We start from the raw sequence: 9212 nt of genomic DNA, 5'->3' as shown, positions 1-9212 counted from the left end.
CTGGCATTTCAGCTGCCTTTCCCACAGGTGCCTGAAAAAGCAGTGACAACAGCGCCATCTGCTGGATGGAAGAGGGAACTCGGATGATACCCTGTGCTATCTTGAAAAAAAGAGGTAGATAAAAGATGTTGTGAGTGTAATTAAGTTTCAGTGTGTGTGTATAAGAGAGTGAGAGCCTAGTTGTTGCTTGTCTTTGCGTGTGACCGAAATATACTTCCCTGTCCCCAGACCTAGATATCAGGGGCCCTTGGGAAAGTGTGACAATGAGAGTGTGCACTTGAGTGAGTTAATGTGAGGGTGGCTCAGCTGGACAGCAGATGTCTACCTCTCAGTCCCCTTCCATCTCTGTCTCCTAGTTTCCACCTCCCTCTGACTCTTTCCTCCTCATCTCTCACCCTTTATCCTCTTTTTTCTTCTCAGTCTCTGTAAGTCAACTGATGCAATGCTAGCAACATCAAGGTCAGGGGTTAGATTTACCAGGAACACAAATACTCATAAGTAGAATATTTGTCATACATTTGTAAATCCAAAACAACTTTTTTTTTAATTGCTTTTGGATTAAAAAAAATAATAATCATACTACTACTAATTCGTCTCATGGTCCAAGTTCAATGCCATTCAAAAGGTTCGAGTCTAGTTTATTTGAAATGAAAATATTTTCTGTAAAAAAAATCTTTACTGCCACCTTTGATCAATTTAATGTGTCCTTACTGATTAAACATATTCATATATATATATATATATATATATATATATATATATATATATATATATATATATATATATATATATATAATGAATACGTTTATTCAGTAAGGACACATTAAATTGATCAAAGGTGGCAGTAAAGATTTTTTTTACAGAAAATATTTTCATTTCAAATAAATGCTATTCTTTTGAACTTTGTTCTTCAGAGAATCCTGAAAAAAGACAGCTGTTAATTTCCAAGAAAAAAAAATAAGCAGCACAACTGTTTTCAACATTCATATAAATAAGTGTTTCTTCAGGACCAAATCAGTATATCACAATCATCAAAAGAATAAATTACACTAGAAAATATATTAGAATTGTAATGAATACTGCTGTTTTCACTGTATTTGTGATCAAATAAATGCAGCTTTGGTGAGCATAAAAGTAGTGTACAAAGCTACACCAATACACATCATCTAAACCTTTGCTCCTGATGTGCACACTCATTTTACAATAATGCAAATATTTATGATAATAAGTTGAAATGTAAGGTGCATGAAAAGTGAAAAATAAATGCTGGCATGGATAACTGAAGCCATAACTGACTCTGAGCTGCTGAGCTTTGATGCTTATGCAGACGAAAGTTCAAGTCTGGCTCACGACATTTGAAAATCCCCATTTCCCATTCCTTTTTCCCTATTATTTTCAGTCTTAATAAGTCTATAATAAAACTGGCAAAAAGGCCAGTAATAAATGTAAAATAAAAAATGTATGGGTGGACTTACTTACTATGAAACCAGATTTATAGTGAAAATCTCTTTTAGCCCTTGCGGGGCAGTCCAGATCACCTTTAAGCTTCCGTTCAAACAGTCAAAATTAAATGTTATTATACAAAGGTCACACATTAATTCCAGTATTTCTGTTCATGACACTGAATAGTTCGGCAGATATCTGTGTCCTCGTAATCAGATACGGACTTCTCATTAAAAGCGAAAAGGCTAGTGACTGCCACGGCTTTACTTTAAGACTACATCATGCTTTCCACCAAAGGACATTTCTTCCACAACGCTGTCACCGCTGGCCTGCTCGCCGGGGATTTAAGACACTGATGTCAGCTTTGTGACAGCTGGTTTAAGTGTACAGCTGAGTTTTACAAGACAGGCCCTGTTGTCTGCCCTTAATTAAGGCTGAGAAAATGGGCCTGATTCACAAAAGCATTCCACACAAGCAAAAGCTGTTTTGCTGAGCAAAAGGAATATGAAATTATGTGAATGGTTTAGGCATCTGACAAGCCCCAATCACTGTTCTTTTAATGGCAATTTAATGATAATTTGATGTTAAAAGTACTGAAGGATTTGAGAAGTCAAATGCACTGAAAGAGCACTATATAATCCTAAAACGAAACATAAACTGACTCGCACCGGCAACATATTCACAAGTTAAAGACTCAAGTGTTCCAGGCGCTCACAAATACAACATCTGCACAAAACCACCACTACATACAGTTACTCCTCAAGCAGAAATGCGCTCACCTCAGGTTAGTACATTAAGAACAAAAGCCAAGCGGAGATCATCCTGAACAGGGGAGCCGTGGGTAGGGGGTTAATTAATACAACGCATTTTTAAAAAGAGAGCCCAACACATCCGCACTCAGAAGCAGCGGGGCTTCATGATAAGCGGCTCATCAAACACACAAGTGGAGCTGTTTCTCAGCTGTTCTGCACCCAGATTAATAGCACCTCAGGTCAGGAGGCCCCCTGCGGTTCTTCAGCACCCCACCGTTCTCTCCAGCCAGATTATTCACTAACACACTGCCACGGTGGATAATTGGGGCACATCTCTGCGCTCCGCTCACCTGTCTGCTTGCAGGTGCAAAGGTGTCAGAACCTCTGAGTAACGTGTAAGCTACTCCGATGGTGAAATCTAACATGGATCCACTTACACGCTGTAGCGTGCAGCTGAAAGCAGCGGGAGAAGCTTTCGGAAGGTAAAGGTGAATAGAAACCCTACAGCAGGATTAAATGGAGGCTGGAGGGAGGCGTATCATCCCCTTTTAGTAACAACCTGTAACCTGTGCCACCTGCAGCACTCTGTTTCTTTTTGGTCTTCAGAGGTCCCACACCTTTTGACCATTGCTTTTCTAGTCTTTATTACTGTATTCGAATGCAATAAAGTTCAGTTATTAATGCATTAAACTTCTTACAGTATATATAAATCTGTTCATTTAAAAAATATATTATCATTCATTTGTAAGTCATATGTTTACAATAAATAATTTAGTAACACACTTAGGTACTTGCAAATGTACACCAACATTCAAAAAAAAATTTTTTTTTTTTTTTTTTTGGGTAAAGAAATTAATACTTTTATTCAGTATTATTGATCAAATGTGACAATAACAACATTTACAATTAGGGATGTAACGAATAACCGACGATTCAAATTGGTTGAGATGCTAAACAAATCGTGATTCATTTAGGGGTAGGAGTTTATATGAATGTATATCTGAGGGGAACTTACTGTCTTTAGAAAAGTTTAGATGGTATTTTTTCTTTTCATCTTGCCTCTGTATAATGCATATTAAAGTTCATAAGTGCAGCGCTGCATCGTTTACAGCAGAAACCAAGGAAACGCTTTAAGCGCCACCTGCTGGCAGAAAGTGAATCTGCGTCTCGTTCAGCTCGTCCACTATTTCATGCAGATATTTGTATGTATAGTTTCACAAAACTGAACTCAAACCATTCTGTTTTTGCTTACAAGTTTCTAAATTATACAATCTAATTTAAATTAAAAAAAACTGCTCATGTTGCAATTATGCAGCATCTTTGTTTGGATCATGATTAAAATCCAGTGGTTGCCTCTAATTTTAAATGGAAAGAGCACAGACAAAGCCTTATTTTGTTTTTATGAAGAGATACAGAGCGACTTACAAATGATGATAATAGAAGCAATCAAAACCAACAAAAGAGCAATAATATGCAAGTGCTATATTAGTATATTATTATAGTTATATTTCAATTTCACAAAGAAATGTACAGCATTTTGTCCAAGCAATAATAAAAGGACACATTTAATTCATAATTTGTCTTAAATATCATTTTGTTTAAAAAAAAAAAAAGAAAAATCGTGAATTGAATCAAATCGTGAGTTGTTACATCCATATTTACAATGTTACAATGTTACAAGATTTCTGTATTTTAGAGAAATGCTGTTTTTTTTTCAAAGAATCCCGAAAAAAAAGTCACTGTTTCTTTCTGAAGAAATACTAAGCAGCACAATAATTTTCAACTGTAATAACATTTAGAAATGTTGATCTTGAGCACCAACCCAGCACATCAGAATGATTTCTGAAAGATCATGTGACACTAAAGACTGGAGTTATATATAGCTGCTTTGCCATCATATAAATACATTACATTTAAAAAATATTAAAATAGAAAACTGTTATTGATAATTGTTATAATATTTCACAATATTACTGTTTATACTGTATTTTTAAACAAATGCATGCAACCCCAACCTTTTGAATGATAGTGTATCTAGAAATGAACATTAAAATAGATGAATAAATGCTGTTAAAGTATTGCTTAATGAAAACTATTGTATTAACTAATGTTGTTATCAAAGTGTTACTATTTCATTAATTTCTATTATGTTTTCCAAGCATGGAAATCACAGTCTGATATTTCAAATGTTTTCCATGGCAGTAGGAACCCTGGGACTCGAAAAAGTCACATCCTGTCAGATTTATTGCACCGCACTTGATAAAAGCCCAGTTAAGTGTGTCAAAATTCATAGTGGAGAGGAGGTGAGGAGGAGAGGAACAGTGGGAATACAAATGGAAGGAAGGCTGGGATTAATTGTCCGAGAAGCGAAATGGCTGTGATGCGGTTGCTGTGCTTTGAGGGCTGGGGGGGGTCTCACTTGTTGTTGGGGTTGAGGTCAGGAGCGGGTCGATTCTAATGGTGTCACCCAGCACGCTCACAATTCCACACTCATTACACCATTCACAATTACTGCTACCTATTTCCCCGAGAGGGCTGGGCCAACCATTATCACGGCGACTCAAATGAAGTGGATAATTGTGTCTCTCTGCGGCACATCAGGAAATGGGGGAGAGAAAGAGAGAGAGAAGATGGAGACAGAGAGGCAGAGGAGGAGGAAAGACAGATGGATCAGGAGGTGTGAGACAGACATCAACCGACAACAAGCCAGAAGGAACCCTTGTCACATTTACACAAAACACAAAAACCGCATCATTGCAGATCAAGCCATCTAAAGTTGGAATAACTTCACCAATTCATGAGGGAGAGACGCTTGATTCAAGCTCACTAATCACACAACCCTCGCGATCGACTGATGCATACGGCCTCTGAAAACACTCTGTGCCACTAATGTTTAAGGAGTCAGAAAAGGGAATTCATTCATGGGAAATGACCAAAAACAGAGGCGTCTCTTAAATGCTATATTTATAAGAAAGGGAGGCCGACTCTCAGACCGCAATTCTACACAGACTTGTCAAACAGCGTGCCATTACTATCCCTTGTCTTAGCGCACTTGTCATGTAAGACTTGTACTCAAATGAAATATTTATTCTGCATAATAACTTCCAAAGGGGAATAAAGTATGGAGTTAATTATTAATCATATGTATATTCAAAGCTTTTCTTTTTTTGGGAGCGTTAGATATTCCCAGACAGCCTCAATCTGATGAGAGGTCCCGATTAAGTCTAAGACTCAGAAACATATAAGCTGAAAGACGTCAACGTCAGAAAAAAAGGGAGAAGCGTAAGCTTTTGCCCCTTGATTTAACTAGTTCACAGGTGTCAGAAGCCGGATGTTTAGCAACACAAAGCACACGGCTCATTTGGTGGATACTAACTGTGCTCTAGTTCTGTGGAACAAAGTACATTTGTCGTGGAAGGGGAGTCAAGGTCAGGTCATCAGCAAACGTCATAAACTCCCATTAACGGGAGTGAGGAAATAAAGAAGGCCACTGATGAGAGGAAATGCGATCTGAAGCGATAGATATCTCATTTACTGCATTCTGCCCCATTTTGACACAATTTGCTTCAAGCCAGTTAATATGCAAGTTATCCATCTGAGAGGGCGTGAGACAGACCATTTCAGTGTCAATTTACAGCAAAAAAAAAAAAAAAAAAGAGAGTAGATTGTGAGTACCCTCCATTCTTCAGGGCTCTTTAGTCTAATTCAATTGTACCTTTCAATACCTTATGATATGCAGGAAGTGCTTGGCTCGCTATATCACATTATGGGAGGATAAAATAGTAAAACTGATTTTTTTTTTTTTTTTTAAAGGCGGCAAGTTTGCACTGGGATAAAAGCAGATAAAAAGTCAAGCTTATTTTGCCTTGTCTGGGGGTTGAAAAGTGGCTGTAAGTGCTTTAGATAGCGCTTAGCGGTAAATGCAAGGCATCCGTCATCTAACTGCCTCCAATAGTAATGGGAGAAGTTATTCCTTATTGACTTTATTCAGCTCTCTGCATGACAGACTATTCATAACCAGCTCTGGACATCACAGGAGCTCAAAAGGACGACGCTGCCCCATATTCACACCTCACAAAGAAAGCAATGTAAAATAAAGAGTTGCATCCCAATTTGCATACTTATCCTTTTTATAATAAGCGCAAGTATGTTAACACTGAAAATTAAAAAAAAGTGCATTTTAAATACCTGAATGCACTTTGTTAACCGAGAAATAAATAAATAAAATGAATAAGTAAATAAATAAAGTGTGGAATGTTTGTGCTGGATGACAAAATAACTTTCTAAAATGCATACAGAGAGTTGAGTAGTACACTGTTAAAAAAAAAAACAGTTTTTCAAAATTGTAAACATAAAAAAAAAAAATATTTAATTCAAGTTGTTACTTGCCATGTCTCTGTAATTATTTGGGAAATGTACTTGTAATTTCTAAAGAAAAAAGTTAATCCTACACGTTTTTTCATTTTCAGTGTTTCAGTGTTTTTTAATAAATAAATAAAACATTCTCACAATTCTGAGTTTTATTTCACAATTCAGACTTTTTTTTCTCACAAAGCTCCCAACTGCAAGATATAAACTCAAAATCTCAAGATATTGTTAACTTGCAATTGTGTGAAAACAAGTCATAGTTTTTTTTTTTGTTTTTTTTTAATGTCATAAAAATAGAATTGTGAGACATAAACTAAGAATTCTGACTTTTACATCCCGCAATTTTGTGTCAGAACTGTTATACTGTTTACTGTATATACTGTTTACTGGTATACTGTTAAACTAACAAAAATACATATTGAACATAATTTGGAATACACAAAAAAAAAAAAAAACATCATTTCTTGTTTCCATTAGTCCACAGATGTAAGAAGAAAAAGTGCATTTGGCAGAGTGAGTTAAATCGGGTGAGTGGTTCTGTTTTACAAAATCACAACTGACCAGTGGAGTGCATAAAAAGGTTTGGTGCTCAAGGAGAATTTGAGCTGCAGCTCATGCTCATGCACATGGCCAATGCAATAAAGCAACAGAGAAGATGTGTAGTCCCTGTCTTGAGCATCCTGAATAACAGCAGAATTAAATCAGGCCATTTTAACGTACTGGTTTTATTCCATGATCTATTAAAATGAAACCTTTTATGTATTAGTGTGCTGTGGCCCAAAAAGACTGGAATCTGATAGACCTGCGAGTAGCACATGCATTCATACCAAAGGATACGAGTGGAAATTTGGAGCCCACTTTAAATAATCGTTACCTAAGCTGTTGGCAGGCATTAATATTTACATCACATCAGAAACGAAGGAATTAAATCTGAAGATGTATGTTCGGACAAATTTAAAATGCATACATAAATAACAACAGCTGGTAGGAAATCAGGTGGCCTACATTTGACATGCATGAAGACTTGTCAAGCATGAAGAAACAGAAATCTATATGCTTTTTAACATGATAAACAATAACACTTCTCCAGCAGTGGAAACTTATTTTCATTTTATAAGATTTTCCCATGGGCAGTCTATGTTGAAACTTTAATATGCATCAGGTTAAAAATGCAGCGTAATGTCTGTACACTTGTAGTATGTAGTGTGCAAATTTGTTATGCGAATTAACAGGGATAAGCTGTATTTGCATTAATTCACACTATCCAGCAAAAGTGTGGGATCTGTATATTGCTGTTGTTTAAGAAAGAAATTGGCACTTTTATTCAGCAAGGATGCTTTAAATTAAAATGAAAGTGGCAGTAAAGACATTTATCACGTTACAAAAGAATTCAATTTGAAATAAATATGGTTCTTTTGAATTTGAAGAATCCTGAGAAAAGTATCAGGGTTTCTACAGAAATATAAAGCAGCACAGCTGTTTTCAACATTGATAAAAAGAAGAAATGTTTTTGAGTACCAAAACAGCATACTGGAATCATGTGACTGAAATAATGAAGTAATGGCTGCTGAAAATTCAACATGCCACCTCTAAGAGAAGAATATCAGGCTTTGTATAACATCAGTTTAGCACAACACAGCTGAACAACGAGAGGCTGAACTCTCCATCTTGTAATACTGGTTATTGGAGATGATGAGCCTCTCATGTCGATGAAAATAGCAACTTCTGCCGCAACCCAATTATGAGCAGAATCTTCCCCGTTTTGTTTTCTTTCTTTTTTTACCTTGTGAACAGTAGGTCAGAAGGGATCGACCGGGCAGCAGCGTTCAAAACAGACAGCTCGGCCCCTATTTCAGGATCAATAGCAGTTGCTAATGTCTGATCTGTTTCTGTCCATATTCAAATGCAACGTGCTGGGATTGTAGCGCACTGTGTCTCCTCAAAGTCATGTACGATTAGGCACGCCTGAAAGACACAATGAGAAAGAAACAGTGAGCGAGACAGAAAAGCAAAATGCGTTAATTAACGAGGGCCTTTTCACAGTCTCTGATTCAATATTAAAGGCCTTAACCGCATAGATTTAAATGAGTTCTGTACATATACTGCAATAAAATGGTAACAGAGAGGGTACTTCCAAATATGAAAAAAAAAAAAAATTGAATGAGATGAAATGAAACACTGACTAAGAACACATTTTCTAGCTCAGTACATCATGATATAGCTCCAGGCGCTACCTTTTGTATAAATCTCCACACTGACTTAAACTGCGCATTGTAAGACGACACCTCTGATTTCATGCAATATGGAGGATTACTGAATTGAATTGAACGCTCAGCGTTTTTGTTCACATTTCTAAATTAGGATTTTCTGTCTCCATAATGACAGAGAAGTCTCTCTTTTTTGCCGAATCAATGCCAGCTATTTATATGAACGGTAATCCTTCACCCCGCTCTGATCTACCAGCACTGTGATGGTTTAAAGTAATGACTAAAAAACAAAAAAGACACCAAATGAATGGAAATTGGCTTCATTCCATGTAAAATAAGATTTCGCTCAGCATCGAGAGACTTGTACAATGCCGACTACAAGGAGTCTGAAATAAAAAATCAATGTGGGCCTATATACGTGTGTGCGATTGGGGGGAAGGGG

Source organism: Cyprinus carpio, unplaced genomic scaffold, assembly GCF_018340385.1.
Source record: "Cyprinus carpio isolate SPL01 unplaced genomic scaffold, ASM1834038v1 S000006709, whole genome shotgun sequence".
NCBI lineage: Eukaryota > Metazoa > Chordata > Actinopteri > Cypriniformes > Cyprinidae > Cyprinus > Cyprinus carpio.
Note: the sequence above shows the minus strand (reverse complement) of the source record.